The sequence below is a fragment of the Malania oleifera genome, chromosome 4 (assembly GCF_029873635.1).
Source record: "Malania oleifera isolate guangnan ecotype guangnan chromosome 4, ASM2987363v1, whole genome shotgun sequence".
In the NCBI taxonomy this organism is placed as follows: domain Eukaryota; kingdom Viridiplantae; phylum Streptophyta; class Magnoliopsida; order Santalales; family Ximeniaceae; genus Malania; species Malania oleifera.
Genome location: NC_080420.1, coordinates 111,203,022 through 111,218,713, shown reverse-complemented (window position 1 = coordinate 111,218,713; position 15,692 = coordinate 111,203,022). Strand labels below are relative to the sequence as shown.

General features: G+C 39.7%; 1 protein-coding gene across 3 annotated transcripts in view; it reads right to left on the bottom strand.

Annotated features, from left to right (window-relative positions):
• Positions 1–15,692, bottom strand: part of LOC131152929 (uncharacterized) — a 26,838-nt gene extending 11,146 nt beyond the window's left edge. Inside the window, exon 1 of one of the 3 annotated variants that reach the window (XM_058104893.1) lies at positions 15,405–15,692. The gene's annotated coding sequence lies outside the window, so the exon portion shown is untranslated. The remainder of the gene's footprint in view (positions 1–15,404) is intronic. The other 2 variants (XM_058104892.1, XM_058104894.1) reach the window with 2 other exon arrangements.

Below are 15,692 nucleotides of genomic sequence, written 5' to 3'. Positions count from 1 at the left end.
TTTCAGGATACTAGAGAGTAGAGAAGAAATCAGGTATACATGTGCTTTGAGGCAACGAAGTCTATAACCCAATGAATAGGATGAGAAGTACTATATGATAGACATGTCAGGGGTTATGTGTTTGGGCAAGAGATGCAATGGCAAGAGAAGCTTGCAGTGACATTTGATACTACTAAACTTGGAATACTCTTCTTCTAACATAGATACAATATGTTGCCCCACACTTGGCCCAAAAGGTGTGGAGTCAATCGCAGTTGCATTGGCTGCCCCCAGAGGTATGGAGTCAGTGGTGGCTGCATAGGCAACACATGAAGGTTTACTGTGAAGATCCCAACACTGCTCAATAGTAAGATTATTTCGTCCGCAATGAGCGCACTTGCGAGGAGTGCCTCTACCTTATCCATATCTACCGCCAAGACTGCTCGAACCACCTCGATAGCTTCTACGACTACTTGGTTGAAAACTAGAATCACCATCCATGGCAAAGGTTGTCCTCTCAAAGCCAGATGCAAGAATAGGAGAATGTGTGCTGAAGGAAGCATGAAGGACGCGAAAATAAACATCGGCAAATAATGGCAACTCTGCACTACTAAATATCTAGGACCAAAGTCATAGAACTACCTCAAATTCTGGTTTCAAACCCGCAAGAACCCGAAGAACAGTCATCTATTCCCTCCACTTCTGCATCTCACGAATATCAGCAATTATAGGTTGCAGTGTTGCACGATGTTAAGCTCCTCATGAATACGCTTCATCTCTCCAAAATACTTTGGAACGTTCCTATCTCCCTATTGTAACTAAAAGTACTCGTGGGATAAATTATACATATGTGTAATGTTTCTAAAATATAGAAGCTTGGCATATAATTTGAAATCTCCCTCTGTACAATCTAGGGCTCCATTGAGTTCCACAAGAGGTAAACGATCAAGGAATCTTCATGAATCCACATTTCTTTTCTCTTCATATCAAAAGGACCATATTGGAACAAGTGATCAAATTTCCTTAATCTTGCTAAATAAACCCTAGCAACCTTGGACCACTGAACATAATTTTTTCCATCCAACTTTTAGGTTGTTATCTGTGGCAGCAATAAAGGAAATATGTTTTTGGCCATCCCAACACTCAAAAAAACAAGAGGGACAATCAAAACTAATTGAGACAACCACAGACAAGGTGAACCAACAAATAACCACAAACAAGGTGAACCACCAACAAACAGATATAACACTGCCACAGCCTGACAAATCAACTCATGAACACTACCACTGCTCCAAGAGACTCACAAATAGCCTTTAAAAAAACCAAACAACAACTAACAGATTACCATGAGTGCAAGGTCGAAAAAGGTCGGACCTTTGAGCAAAACACATGCCCAATAGCTTGCTAATATGGTTTACGGAAGGAATCAGAACATGCTGGCGGAAAAATCAGAAAAAGACAGCCCAAAACACTCTCATGCACCACCGTATGGAAGTCGGGACTGTAGGCAGTTTGCTGGCGCATAGCGCAACGGATGGGGAGGGGTTTGGCAATCGGATTTTTCAGGGCTCTAGTTCAGAGGGTTCTATTTATACTATATGATTGTGAAATATTGAAAGGTTTAGGTTGGATCTTGCTCGAATACTATGCTGAGGTTTTTTATTAAAAGAATTACCTAACACAAAGATAGGTCTCTCCCTCTATTTATACTACATATCAAATATATTCTAATAACTATAATACCCTTACTAACTCTCACTAATTAACATAAGACTAACACAATTAATAATACTAAAAGACTAAAATAACCATTAACGCCCCCTCACTTACTTCAATGCCTTCTTTTTTTTTCCTGACAATAAAGAAAAAGGTACCCACTAGTTTCACTAAATACAAAACATATAATCTGAATATCCAAACCAATTACCTTATATGGCCTCCTACCTGCAAGAAATCATTACTATTAATACTATTTAGAGCCAAAGACCACACAAAAAACATGAACTTGAAAGAAGCAGAGAACTAAAATATTTCAACAAATTAGAGGAAAAAAAGATTTCATAGTAAAAGATCTAGAAGCATTTTCAACCCAAATGCTTGGATCATTCCTCATTTGAGGAACAAAGAATCCAAAGTTATCAACAAAATAGTAAGCTCATCAATTTCTCTTTGAAATCCAAGAATGACAACTACTCTCTAATGAATTAAAGGAACTAATCAAGTCATTATGAACAAAAGACCATCTAAGAATATGGGAATCAATAACTCTAATGAAACCTCACCCACCCAAATATTCTCCCAAAACCAAATGAGATTCCCTTTACCAAATAAACTTCCAAGGGCTCGCATGAGAAACACTACTACTTCCTCTAGTATCACAACCATTCCAATGCAAAACATACAAACCATACTTACTCTGATAATCTTGTGTCATAAAGATTTATCCTCCAAGGGGAACCTCTCCAACTGTTAGAGGCTATTTATGTCTTTTAGTATTATTATTATTATTATTAAGCGTGTTAGTATGCAAATTGGTGAGAGTTAATAAGGGTATTATTGTCATTAGAATGTATTTAATTTGAATTATAAATAGAGGGAGAGACCTATCTTCAAGTTAGGTCATTCATTCTAATCAAAATCTCAACATGGTATCAAAGTGTGATCCAACCTACACACAATTCTTCTCAGCCATTGCCAAAAAATCCATTCCCACAACTGTCCTTCTCAGATCCACCTCCACCCCTCATTATTTCACAAAACCAACCATATACCCAAACATAGAACCCACCAAAGCCTAAGCCCACAAAACCCCAAACACATAACCCTTTTGAGTATTTCAATGCACAATTCACTACTTATATGACTCAGTTTGGTATTGTCCATCAATCATCTTGTGCCCACACTCCTCAGCAAAATGAGGTTGCAGAAAAGAAAAATAGACATATTCTTGAAATCACTCACACTTTACTTTATGAAATACATGTATCTAAAATGTTTTGAAGTGATGATGTACTTATTGCTTGTTATCTGATCAATAGGATGTCATCCTTTGTTCTTCGTGGTAAAATTCCCTACTCCATTCTCTTTCCTAATTCACCTTTATTCTCTCTCCCTCCTTATATATTTGAGTGTGTGTCCTTTGTTCATCAACTAGCTCCTAGGGTAGATAAGTTAGATCCTCAAGCTTTAAAATGTGTCTTTCTGGGCTACTCATGTACTCAAAAAGGGTATCATTGTTATAGTCCTGTGCTACATCACGTCTTTGTTCCTGCTGATGTTACCTTCTTTGAGTATACACCTTACTACACCTAGTCCCTGAGTGCTTTTGAGCTCAATTAGTCTCTTCCTTTACCTAATCTTCTAGAATCAACTTTGCTGTCCTCGCCTAACCAACCATCTGAGTCTCTATGTAGTTCAAGTCCTCCTTATCATCTTGATCATCCTAATTTGCAGGTGTACTCATGACAGCGGCTCCAAGGAAGAGTCCCCTCTAGTTTCTACTACCATGCCTTTGGTTTCCTGGAATGATGATCATACTCCCCATGATGTTGATCCTCCTATAGTTGTTCACAAAGGTAAATGCACATGTACTCAACATCTCATTTCCAACTGTGTTTGTTTGACTCCTTATCACCCTCCTATTATTGTTTTGTTACTACTCTATCATCTACTACCCTTCCTAAATTTGTTTTGGAAGCCTTAGCCCATTCTAGGTGGAGGAATACTATGGTTGAAAATATGAATGCTTTGCATGACAATGGCACTTGGGACTTAGTACCTCTTCCTCCTGACAAGCCTATGGTTGGTTGTCACTAGGTTTACATTGTGAAAGTCAACCTTGATGGTTATGTAGCTCATCTAAAGGCCCGTCTTGTTGCTAAGGGATATAGTCAGGTGTATGGTCTCTAAGTGCTTCTGAGCTCAATTAGTCTCTTCCTTTGCATAATCTTCCAAATTTTGCTTTGTTATCCTTGCCCAACCAACCATCTAAGTGTCCATGTAATTCAAGTCCTCCTCATCATCTTGATCATCCTAATTTGCAGATGTATTCATGATGGCGACTCCAAGGAAGAGAGTCCCCTCTAGCTTCTAATACCACACCTTTGGTTTCCCCATCTGATGATCATACTCCCCATGAAGTTGATCCTCCTATAGCTGTTCAGAAAGGTAAACGCACATGTACTCAACATCCCCTTTCCAACTATGTTTGTTATGACTCTTTATCACCCTCCGATTATTGTTCTGTTACTACTCTATCATCAACTACCCTTCCTAAATCTATTTCGAAAGCCTTAGCCCATTATGGGTGGAGGAATGCTATGGCTGAAAAGATGAATGCTTTGCATGACACTGGCACTTGGGGCTTGGTACCTCTTCCTCCTGACAAGTCTGTGGTTGGTTGTTGCTAGGTTTACATTGTGAAAGTCAACCCTAATGGTTATGTGGCTCATCTAAAGGCCCGTATTGTTTCTAATATACTCAAATATATGGTCTGAATTATTTTGACACTTTTTCTCTGGTTGCCGAACTTACGCCAATACGTTTGTTCATCTCCTTAGCTACTACTTGTCACTAGCCTCTACATCAATTAGATGTGAAGAATGTCCTCTTACATGGTGACCTTGAGGAGGAGGTTTATATGGAGCAACCACCTGGGTTTGCTGCTCAGGGGGAGTCAAGCATAGTGAGTCCCCCTAGAGCATAGTTTGGTCGTTTCAGTGCTATAGTACTTGAGTTCGATCTTCGACGGTATGCAATGGATCATTCCGTGTTTTATCATCATACTTCATCAGGTAGGATCCTTCTTATTGTTTATGTGGATGATATTGTTATTACAAATGATGAAAATAAAGGTATTCAGAGTCTTAGACTCTTTCTACAGACTAAGTTTCAAACCAAAGATTTGGGACAGTTGAAATACTTCTTGGATATAGAAGTATCTAGATCTCGTATGAGAACTATTTTGTCACAAAGGAAGTATGTTCTTGATCTATTAGATGAAACTGAATTGTTGGGATCTAAACTAATTGATACACCCATGGATCCTAATAGCAAATTAGTGTTAGATATGGGTGATTTGCCACTTTATCTTGGGCAATACTGGAGACTTGTTGGAAAATTGAATTATCTCACTCACTCGACCGGATATATCTTTTGCAACAAGTGTTGTGAGTCAATTTCTAGATTCTCCGAGGACAAGTCATTGGGACATAGTAATTCGCATCTTGAAATTTCTTAAAGGTGCACCTGAAAGAGGTCTTTTATATCTTGATCAAGGTCACACTTATATCCATGAATATACAGATGCAGATTAGGCTGGGGTTGCCTTCCAACCGAAGATCCACGACTAGGTACTATATCTTGGTTGGGGGTAATTAGGTTTCTGGGAAGAGTAAGAAACAAACTGCGGTGGTCAGGTCAAATGTTAAATCAAAATATAGAGCTATGGCTCACACTACTTATCAACTTGTCTGGTTGAGGAACATGTTGGAAGAATTGGGCATTTCTCATTCTCAACTTGTGAAGTTGATGTGGAACAATCAAGCTGCTCTCCATATTGCCTCAAACCCGGTCTTTCATAAGCGGACAAAGCACATTGACGTTAATTTCCACTTTGTTCGAGAGAAACTTGTGCAAAATCTCATTACTACCACTTATGTGAAGTCTAATATGCAGCTTGTTGATTTGTTTGCCAAAGTGTTGGGGGCTGTTCATGTTAAATTTATTTGTAACAAGCCAGGAGCATATAACATTTATGCTCCAGGTTGAGGGGGAGTGTTAGAGGTCATTTATGTCTTTTAGTATTATTATTATTAAGTGTGATAGTATGTTAATTAGTGAGAGTTAATAATGGTATTATTGTCATTAGAATATATTTAATTTGTAATATAAATAGAGGGAGAGACCTATCTTCAAGTTAGGTAATTCATTTTAATCAAAATCTCAACACCAACAATTTCCCATATGTTGTTAGGCAACAAATTATCGGCGCCCAAACCTAGACAGGGACTTAAATTTCCCATAGGGTGTTTTGGAGTGATGCTGTACTTACAGGCTAGACTCCAAATAATCAGAACATGTCCACTTCCCTTAATCTAGATTCATGATGGAATAAATATTAAGAGAAACTCTATTAATTAAGTCTTTCACTAGTCACCACTTTATGATTTCTATCACCACTATTATTACCCAAACTCCTACCTCCCTACCATAATTAAAAGAGGCAAGAAATCTAACTAAGCCTCTATTAAGCCTTGAAGCATTTTTAATCTGGCCAATAGCCCTTTTGCCAATGCTAACAACTTCCTCGCTAGTTGCTAGGGTTCGCAATACCGAGGACTAATTCATCAAGAAAAGTAAGCATCCTAATTGTCCCTCTCATCACCTAGAAGTCCCAAAGTATGGAATTCTATTCATTGATTAATCCCTTTTGGCACAAGAAAGATTTGAAACTAGTATTAGGATGCATCGAAGTGTAAATAATACCTTCAGAAATTGCAACACTATTAAATAGAGGCCAATGTTGTTCTTCACCAAGATCGCAAGCCACATCATTTAGAAAGGAATCAAGAATTGAACTTGGAATCACAAAAGGAAAAACATATGGACAAAACCCAACTTTATTTAGCTAGGCCCATCCAAGATCTAAAACACATTTGAAATTTTAACTCCTTGTTAGTGATAACACAATGCTTATCTAGCAAAGAGGCCTCAAAGTTCAATCCCTCCCCTCCCTCATATATTCCTTGGAACTCAAAAGATTTCATCTTGCTAGTTCTTAGTCACTATGAAGGTCCAAACTTTCCTTACCTTGCAGCTACTCCAATAACAATCCGTCTTCCTTGACATTACATAACTCAAGGGATGGATCCTCCTTAATCTCTTCTCCATCGCAACCCCATACCTTTGTCTACAATGTTGCAGCCTTCGCAGATTTCCTTCAAATATCCTCCTTGCCTCACAAAATCATCAAATTTTGATTGCATCAAATTGTGTTAAATAGCCTTTTTGTTGTGAGCTAACAATCAAGGGAGATGAAGAAAGCCTAGCATTGTCATTGTGAACCCATATGAACCAAGCCTAGGTTCTCTAGTTCATTTACGGTAGACTCGTTAGGTTTTGATAAATAATGGCTCCTTATCAAGTGCATTAGATGCATGGTTGGGCCTATATTACCAAGCCCGAGACCTATGAAGTGTAATCCAATAATTTCCGTTTCCAACATTATAATGTCAGAAAAGACTATTCCAAAAGAGGAATTTTGTGAGGCACATGCCTCATCCAAAAGGCACAAAAGGCATACATCTTCAACATGAGGCATATGCCACAAAAAGTGTTTGCCTTTCAGGAATTAGGCATTTTTGACTAAGCCTTAACCCATTTTTGGTACGCCTTGCCCTAAGGTGAACCTTGATCATGCCTTTGAAAACATCACATCAAAGTAAAGCCAATATACATAAAAAACTATACTAAATGTGTGATAACCATACCCTTTAGTCATGGTAATTTTAAATTCATTTCATAAGGTGCTCCACTTTTGTGTTGATTGAATTTGCGCTGAGCATCTTATGCATTACTTAAGAAGAGACTAGTATGTATTCTTTAAGCTAATATATGTAGGAATTTTAATAAAATTGTTAGTGGTAGGAAGCGCTTGGATAAAATGAAACTATGACAGTACATGTTAAAATATAAATAACATGGGAATTTGGAGCAAAAATTATTGAGTGAGAAGACATTGCTGAAGCAGGAAGAGACACCTGGAAAAACACCAGGCAGCACACTTTAGAGCCCCCTGGCAGTGAGCTGCTTCTTGTGTTGCTACTTCAAGCTAAAGCAATGCCAGCAAAAACATAGTACGCGTTGTACACCCTATTTAGAGAGAGAGAGAGAAATGGGGGAAGGAGGAGAGAGAAAATTCTGCAGAAAATCAAGGAAACAATCAAGAAAAATTCATAGAAACATCAAAATATATTGGAGAGGCTAATAATCAAGGTAGGCATCCTTAATCTTTAGTTATTCATCTAGGTATTTCGAGTAAAAATTGAATTTCTCAAGGAAAAGTGTAGACACATGTATGTAATTATATCCTAATATGAAAGAGTTTCTAAGTTGTTTATGTGTTAATTAGGGTGTGCGTGTGTGTACATACATATGTACGCACATGTTGTTCTCTTTGATTTTTGTTAGGACCAGGGGAATCCTTATACAGGCTTGATATATATGGGTAAGCACCAATTTGGTCAAAAAGCTTAATCCATTAGGTCTTTGGCCCAATTATGTATATAAGAATCCATCCTCCACTATATTTTTTTTCCAGTGTGGAACAAATTCACAAGTGGAGTTCTCAACAATCTCCCCCTCACTTGTGAATTTAAACCACTCTCTCTTGAACAGAAGTCATTCTTGATCATTCCATGCCATGCAAATAAATCGGAAACATTACTCAACCCCCCTTAATTGTGCACCGTCTCCCTTGTGGGAGCCAGCCCAATTCCCCAATAGCTGCTCAAGTGAGCAATACCCTGCGCCTTACGTGCCTCAGATTTGCATTCTACATTCCTTCGAATCAATCCTACTTCTCACGTCCTGAACCTATTTGGATCCATCTACCTAGAGCTTAGACAATCCTTATTGGCCTTGGTGTCACGGGCCAAACACTCCACGCCTTATGAAGAGTCATACTGCACTAGCTAAAGCACTCTTCCTTAACTAGTTTGCCAAAAGTATACCATTGTTCACCACAAAAACATATTCACAACCAATGAATGCAAAGTAAACAGAAGCAATAAGCAAAACATGTAAGCAAATGAAAATCACATGGTAAACATTACACCTTTTGGGGATGTGGATCATTTTCTGAGTGGAACACATGTACCAAGGAAAGCATCATGAAGCAAGGGATCTAAAGAGAGTTGCAGGGTGCAGCCATTGAAGGCAAACCATCAACGGTTTGGGGTGTAACTGTCAACGATTTCAAGTAGTAGCTGCAAGGTGTTTCTTTCACTCCAAACCGTCGATGGTATCAGTAGACGCAGTTACAGATTTTTGAATCCGAGATCAATGGATTGAGCTAATCAGAGGGATTTCCTCTGGGGATTGCTATAGAAGTGTTTTAGATCAACCACAGGTCTTCTCTACGCATTAGATTGTTATATAATTAATTATTATATAACCCTAGAAGAGATTAAGCTTCAGCTTTAGAGCTTGTAAGCTTCATTGTTCATAGTGAAAACAGTCACTGCTCTCATGGACCTAGGCAAATTGCCGAACTACGTAAATTCTTGTGTTTTGATTGTTGCTTTCATTGATTCACATTGTTAAGTAATTGTTAGGTTCGTATAGTTCATCATCGAGTACTTGCTTGCTTGTTCATTGATTGTTCGTGAGCTTGTGTGAAGTCTTCCTCTGCGCACATTCGGCGCCGACAATTGGTTTCTGAGGGCTGATTGTTGAGAACAACAATCGGTATCAAACCCGGGTGATTGTTGGTGTGGTGAACAACAATTGGTATCAAAGCTATTAGTTCTCAATGGCTAGGATTTCTTCTGCAAGGTTCAAGATTGGTAAGTTCGATGGAACGGGGAACTTCAGGCTGTGGCAGAGGAGGGTGAAGAACTTGCTGGTGCAGCAAGGGATGGTGAAGGGTCTACACGGAAAGAAGCTGAAAAGCATGGACAACGCAAGTTGGAAGGAGCTAGAAGCGAAAACTATGTCCACTATTAGATTATGTCTGGTCGATTACATGTTGTATCACGTCATGGATGAGGACTCACCGGCAACGGTTTGGCTGAAACTAGAGCGCTAGTACATGTCCAAGTCATTGACGAACAAGTTGTATCTTAAGCAAAAACTTTATTGGCTTATGATGGCGGAGGGTTCGGACTTGGATCGGCACTTCAACACATTTAATCAGATCATTAGTGATCTAGGGCGAGTTGATGTCAAGTTCGAGGAGGAGGATTAAGCGTTGATGCTGTTGAATTCCCTACCTACATCGCCTACATACAAGAATTTGGTTACGACACTGACTTGGGGGAAAGAGACCCTGGAGTTGGAGGACATCACGAGTGCATTTCCGGGGTTCCATCAAAGGAAGAAGGCTAGCGATGAGGATTCACATGGTGAAAGGCTCGTGGCGAAGGGTAATCACGATTATGGGAGAGGCAAATCCTGGAATGGATCGAGTGATAATAAAACTTAGTCCAAGATGAGGAAGGACATTCGTTGTTTTAAGTGTGGGAAACTAAGGCACATAAAACAAGAATGTCCTGAGTGGGAGAATGGGAAGGCAAAAGCTCAAGAGGGTTCGTCAAAATCTACAAATGTAGTGGAAGAAGGGGACTCAGGGAGCAGTGATTGTGAGATGTTTTTTGTTTCATCGGGTTCAGAACGCCTCACGAGTTCTTGGATCCTAGACTCGGGATGTTCTTGTCAAATGACGTCCAACAAAGCCTAGTTCACCACTTACAGATTGATGAGTCCTAGTTCCGTTCTGATGAGAAACAGTGCGGCCTACAAAGTTGTTATAATGGGGGATATCAGGATCAAGATGTACGATGGTGTGGTAAGGACGTTGTGTGGGGTAAGGCATATACCCAATCTACGGAAGAACGTGATATCAATGGGTGCTTTGGATTGTAACGGGTATACTTATAAGTCTGAAAGCGGGACAATGATAGTGTGTGATGGCGTATTGATGGTGATGAAGGAGCAGAGGATAGCAGGGAATCTCTATACACTACAAGGTAATACAGTTGTAGGTGGAGCTGCAGCAGCGAGTTTTGAGTCAGGTAATACTGTTTTGTGTAACATAACCACACGCAAAACAGTGGGTATTCTGAACTACATTGTTGTGGATGTTTAGGGACTGGTGAGGGCAGCATCATGGGTTGAACATGGGTATTTCGTGAGGTTATCACGAAAGGTCTGGGGGTATCTCATGCGGCACAAGTTGGAGATTTTTACCAGGTGTAACTTGTGACTAAGATGGAGTACCAAACCGAGAGAGAGTTCCTCAAGTCAGATATTGGTTTTGAGTACGTTGGTATTCAATAATTTTTGTGAGCAAGACATGGCGTATACAGAGCTTGCAAGGGACTTCTTGGTGAAGTCGGCGAGTATGACGTGTTTCTCAGTTAATCGATCACCAAAGGTATCACTAGATGGGAGAATTGCAGGAGAGGCTTGGACTGGTTATGCGGTAGACTTTGGAGGTCCAGCTACGCACGTTTCTAGTGAGGTGGAATCTAGGCTTGGTGTGATGTCTAGACAGTGCATCTTTCTGGTATATAAGAAATATGGGTTCAAGCTGGGTGATCCAATGGCAAACAGGATGATGATTGATGGAGACATAATTTTAGGTGTTAAAATCATGGGACAACATACTCAGGTAGATGAAGAGAAACGAGTGCTAGAAAGCTACAGTAGCAGCAATGAGCATGTTGTGCAGGTGGAGTTGGAGACTCAGGGCAAAAGTGTAAGGAGTTCTAACTCAGGAGACTTACAGTATCACAAGATAAACTGGTGCAGAAAGGAGATTGTGATGCAGGTTGAGTTTCAGACTCAAGACAGAGATGACATTGGTCATAATGCAAGGAGTTCAAGCTCGAGAGACCAGTGGGATCACAATGGGCTCAAAGGCACTATCAGGCCACCGCCTAGGTGTGATCTAATGCCTAATGCAACCACTGGAACCAGAAAGGATCCTACTACCTTTCGAGAGGCAATGCACGGTCAAGAGAAGGGTAGGTGGACAGGTGTCATGGTGGAGGAGATGGAGGTATTGTATAAGAATCAAATAGGGGGGGTGGTGGTGCTCCCAAAAGGGAAGAGGGAGATAGGCTGCAAGTGGGCAAGTATTCTGTTGTTTTATGTAACTGACATGCCGATTGCTGGGAAGGTTCTGATTGAGGTAAATCAGTCGGGGACTTTGTCGGGAAAAGAAGTTGACATGAAGGTGTTGAGTGCTGCCAAGAGTGTACTTGGGTTGGAAATTCACACGAATAAAGTTACAAGGAGATTGAGATCATCTCAAAGTGACTTTCTAGTCATAGCCGCAAGGAGATTGGTGCTATCTCAGGGCGACTATATAGACAAAGCTACATGGAAATTGTGGTTATCTCGGGCGGTTTTGGAGATCAGGTTTTGAAGACGTTTAGTTTGGTTAATGTTAAATTGGTCACCGATACACCGTTGGCGAATCTAAGTAAACAGTCTACCGCTTATACTCGAGGACAAATGATGATGTTCGGGTCGTGTCAAAGGTTTCCTACACCAGTGCAGTTGGATACTTTGGCGGGCAACAGAGGATTTCATCAGTTGTGAGATTCGTATGTGGAGACTACATAGGGGGCTTGGATGACAAGAGGCTTACAACAGGGTACGTTGTGGGAAGGCCTAATTGTTGAAAGTCCGAGGTACAATCTCAGGGTGCACTAATTACAGCTGAATCGAAGTTCTTGGCAGAGAGGCTGCCAAGGTAACATTGTGGTTCAGAGGATTGTTCAAGGAGTTAGGTGTTCAGCTAGGTGGAGTTCCTGTTACCACGGTCAAGTTCAAGCGTGGCTTTGACTTGATTTACGTCTCCAGGTGTTAGACGGGAGGCAAGTCCTAATCTACTGGCTCAGATGGAGCAGCAGGGGGATTATGCTTTTAAATTTCTCCTAAGTGGTGAATATTTGCCAAGGTGGAGATTGTTAGGGATGTGGCTCATATTCTAAGTGGAACGCATGTACCAGGGAAAGCACCATGAAGCGAGGACCAAAAGGGAGTTGCAAGGTGCAGCCATTAAAGGCAAATCGTCAACAATTTGGTCTATAACCGTCAACAGTTTCAGGCAGTAGCTGCGAGGTGTTTCTTTTTGTTCCAAACCGTCGACAGTTTCAGTCGGCTCAAGTTACGGATTTTCAAATCCGAGATCAATAGATTGGGCTAATCGGAGGGATTTCCTTCGGGGGATTGCTACAGAAGTGTTTTAGATCAACTATAGGTCTTCTATATGCATTAAATTGTTTTATAATGATTATTATATAACCCTAAAAGAGATTAAGCTTCAAGTAAGCTTCAGAGTTTGTAAGCTTCATTGTTCATAGTAAAAACAATCACTGCTCCCGTGGACGCAGGCAATTTGCCGAACCACGTAAATTCTTGTGTTTTGATTGTTGCTTTCATTGATTCACATTTTTGAGTGATTGCTAGGTTCATATAGTTCATCATCGTGTGCTTGCTTGCTTGCTTGTTCCATTGATTGTTCGTGAGAGTTTGTGTGAGGTCTTCCGCTACACACGTTCGGCGCCAACAATTGGTTTTTGAGGGATGATTGTTGAGAACAACAATTGGTATCAGACCCACGTAATTGTTGGTGTGGTAAAAAACAAAAGCAACGTAATTCATCAATACCGCCTCCCTAGGCAACGTGTGTTTAGCAAGGAAGGCAAGTAGATTAAATGCGTTTATAAATGCTAGGGAGTTTTACAATGATAGATGAATACTCACCCTCTCCTAAAGAGTTTTATATGCAATTCTAGCTCTGACACTAGGAAGCATCAAACTAACTGAGGAGTCATACTCCAATTTTACACAAAGGCATAAACATAATGAATAAAACCTATGCTACTTTTACATGATGGCTATCCATTCCTTATGCACAAGGCAATTGGTCACAGGCAAGCATAATACCCTGAACAAGGTTGGCTCATGACACCATGCCCCCCAACTTTGGACCAGAACACTCTACTCCTTGGAGCTTAACCAAGGAAATTTTCATTCTCCTCTGCTTGGAACTCTATTAGGAACGTAAACAACCTATAAATTGGTCTGGAGTCATTTGGTTCAAATACTGCATTCCTTCACATCAATTCATGAATTGCTTTCATATTGCACACATGAACTAGAAATCTTTAAGAATTCAATGATCTTCATTAATCTAGCCTCAAACTTACGACTTGATTCACTTTTAAATTTCTACAAAATAGAACGACCAAAAGATTAAAATGAGATAGACTTGTAATACATTCTTGTTTCTAATTGTTTTATTAAAAGATACAGCCTAATAATTGCAAGCAAGGATTTATATAATAACAATAATAATAATAATAATTGCACACAAGATCAATTATATTGGACTCTTAAGGATCAATATAAAGAATTAATAAAAATTAATTCTAGCAAGAAAATCATGGTGGATCTTAGTAGCGATTGGTTTCAATTAAAACTCTTGTTTACTCCACATAATTTAGTAAAGTCATACTCCAACAACTAATAGGAGGTCAGCCACATATCTTGTTCATCCCACAATCTAGGGCTGCAGCTGCTGCTGGGTTACTAAAGCATCATCTCTTTATTGCCACACCTTGACCCACCTCATGCTCAGCTTTCTCGTCCTTGTAGTGCCTTGGTCTAGAATCAATTTGACCCCATCACCGACCAACGCAATAATTGTTTTTTGCCCATGCCTCAATCATCTTAACCAACTCCTTTATATCTTGTTCTTGCATAGTGCTGCTTCCAACTTACTATATATTTAAAAAACAAACAAACAAAAAAAACAAAAAAATTATTATTTATATAAAAAACTCACTATGAATGTTATTATTTCCCATTATTTCATCATTCCTTGCACATTGTATGGAAATTTTCTTATCTTGACAGTCCAGTAATACAATGTAAAATTACTGACAATAGTCACAGAATGCAACATCCATTCTTCTCCACAAAAGCTTCCTGTGTGTTCATCAACATAGTCTTTTGTTAGGTGTGAGACTCCACCCCGACAACTTAATTGGATAGAGGGAATACCCCAATTGATGATCAAGCCTCTATTAGTTGGTTGATGAGAATATAACTGTATTGTTGCCACAGCATTATCAATTAACACCCACCTTTAAAAATTCATAAGCTTATCCTAAATTTCCTGTTCACATATAAAGATGAATGACTCAACCCCTCTCCTTAATCAAACCCTGACTTGGTTTCACTGAAAATTGAGCAATGCCCATCCGTATAAAGACTTAAAGAGTCTTATATTTTACAGTAAAACATAGTATATCCATCCGTACACATGCCAAACAACTACCGACTGCTCATCGGAAACCCAAGATTCTAAAATTAAAGGATGCCCATTTTATAAGGAAAAATACAGAAAACAAGCAATATAGAAACGTGCTGAGTTGAACCGAGATAAAGATAGAACAATAATCATCTTCCTAAACCAAATGGATATACATGCCTTATCTGAAGACTCAAATTCTCAGAAAAAATTACAACATCAGAAATTAATGATCAATACAGACTTGTTTACCATGTTAAAAGAAACAGCCTATGAATCTTCCAGAGATTTCTACATTGAAAAACTACTGCAAGAATTTCAACACTATATCTTGCATACTGAAAAGAAAAAAGTAGAGAGAGAATGGGAGTTGTACCTGAGAGAAGTGGAGCTGGGAGTGAAAGCACTACCCTTTGCTACCGGCACTCCGCCGAGCGGGAGTGTTTGGAAAGTAACTGTACTATTTATAGTGAGTGTTCAAACATGTATACACGCGGACGCCAGAGCAATGGCCACGAGTCCCCGCCAAGGAAGAATCCTTATTGGTCGACCTGGGACGAGCCGGGCCGGGCCGCGCGGTGGGGCCGATTAACGAAACTGGGGACAATCTGATGGACCGTCAAGTTGAACCCATAATTTGAGGGCCAACCTTAAGGGCCATTTT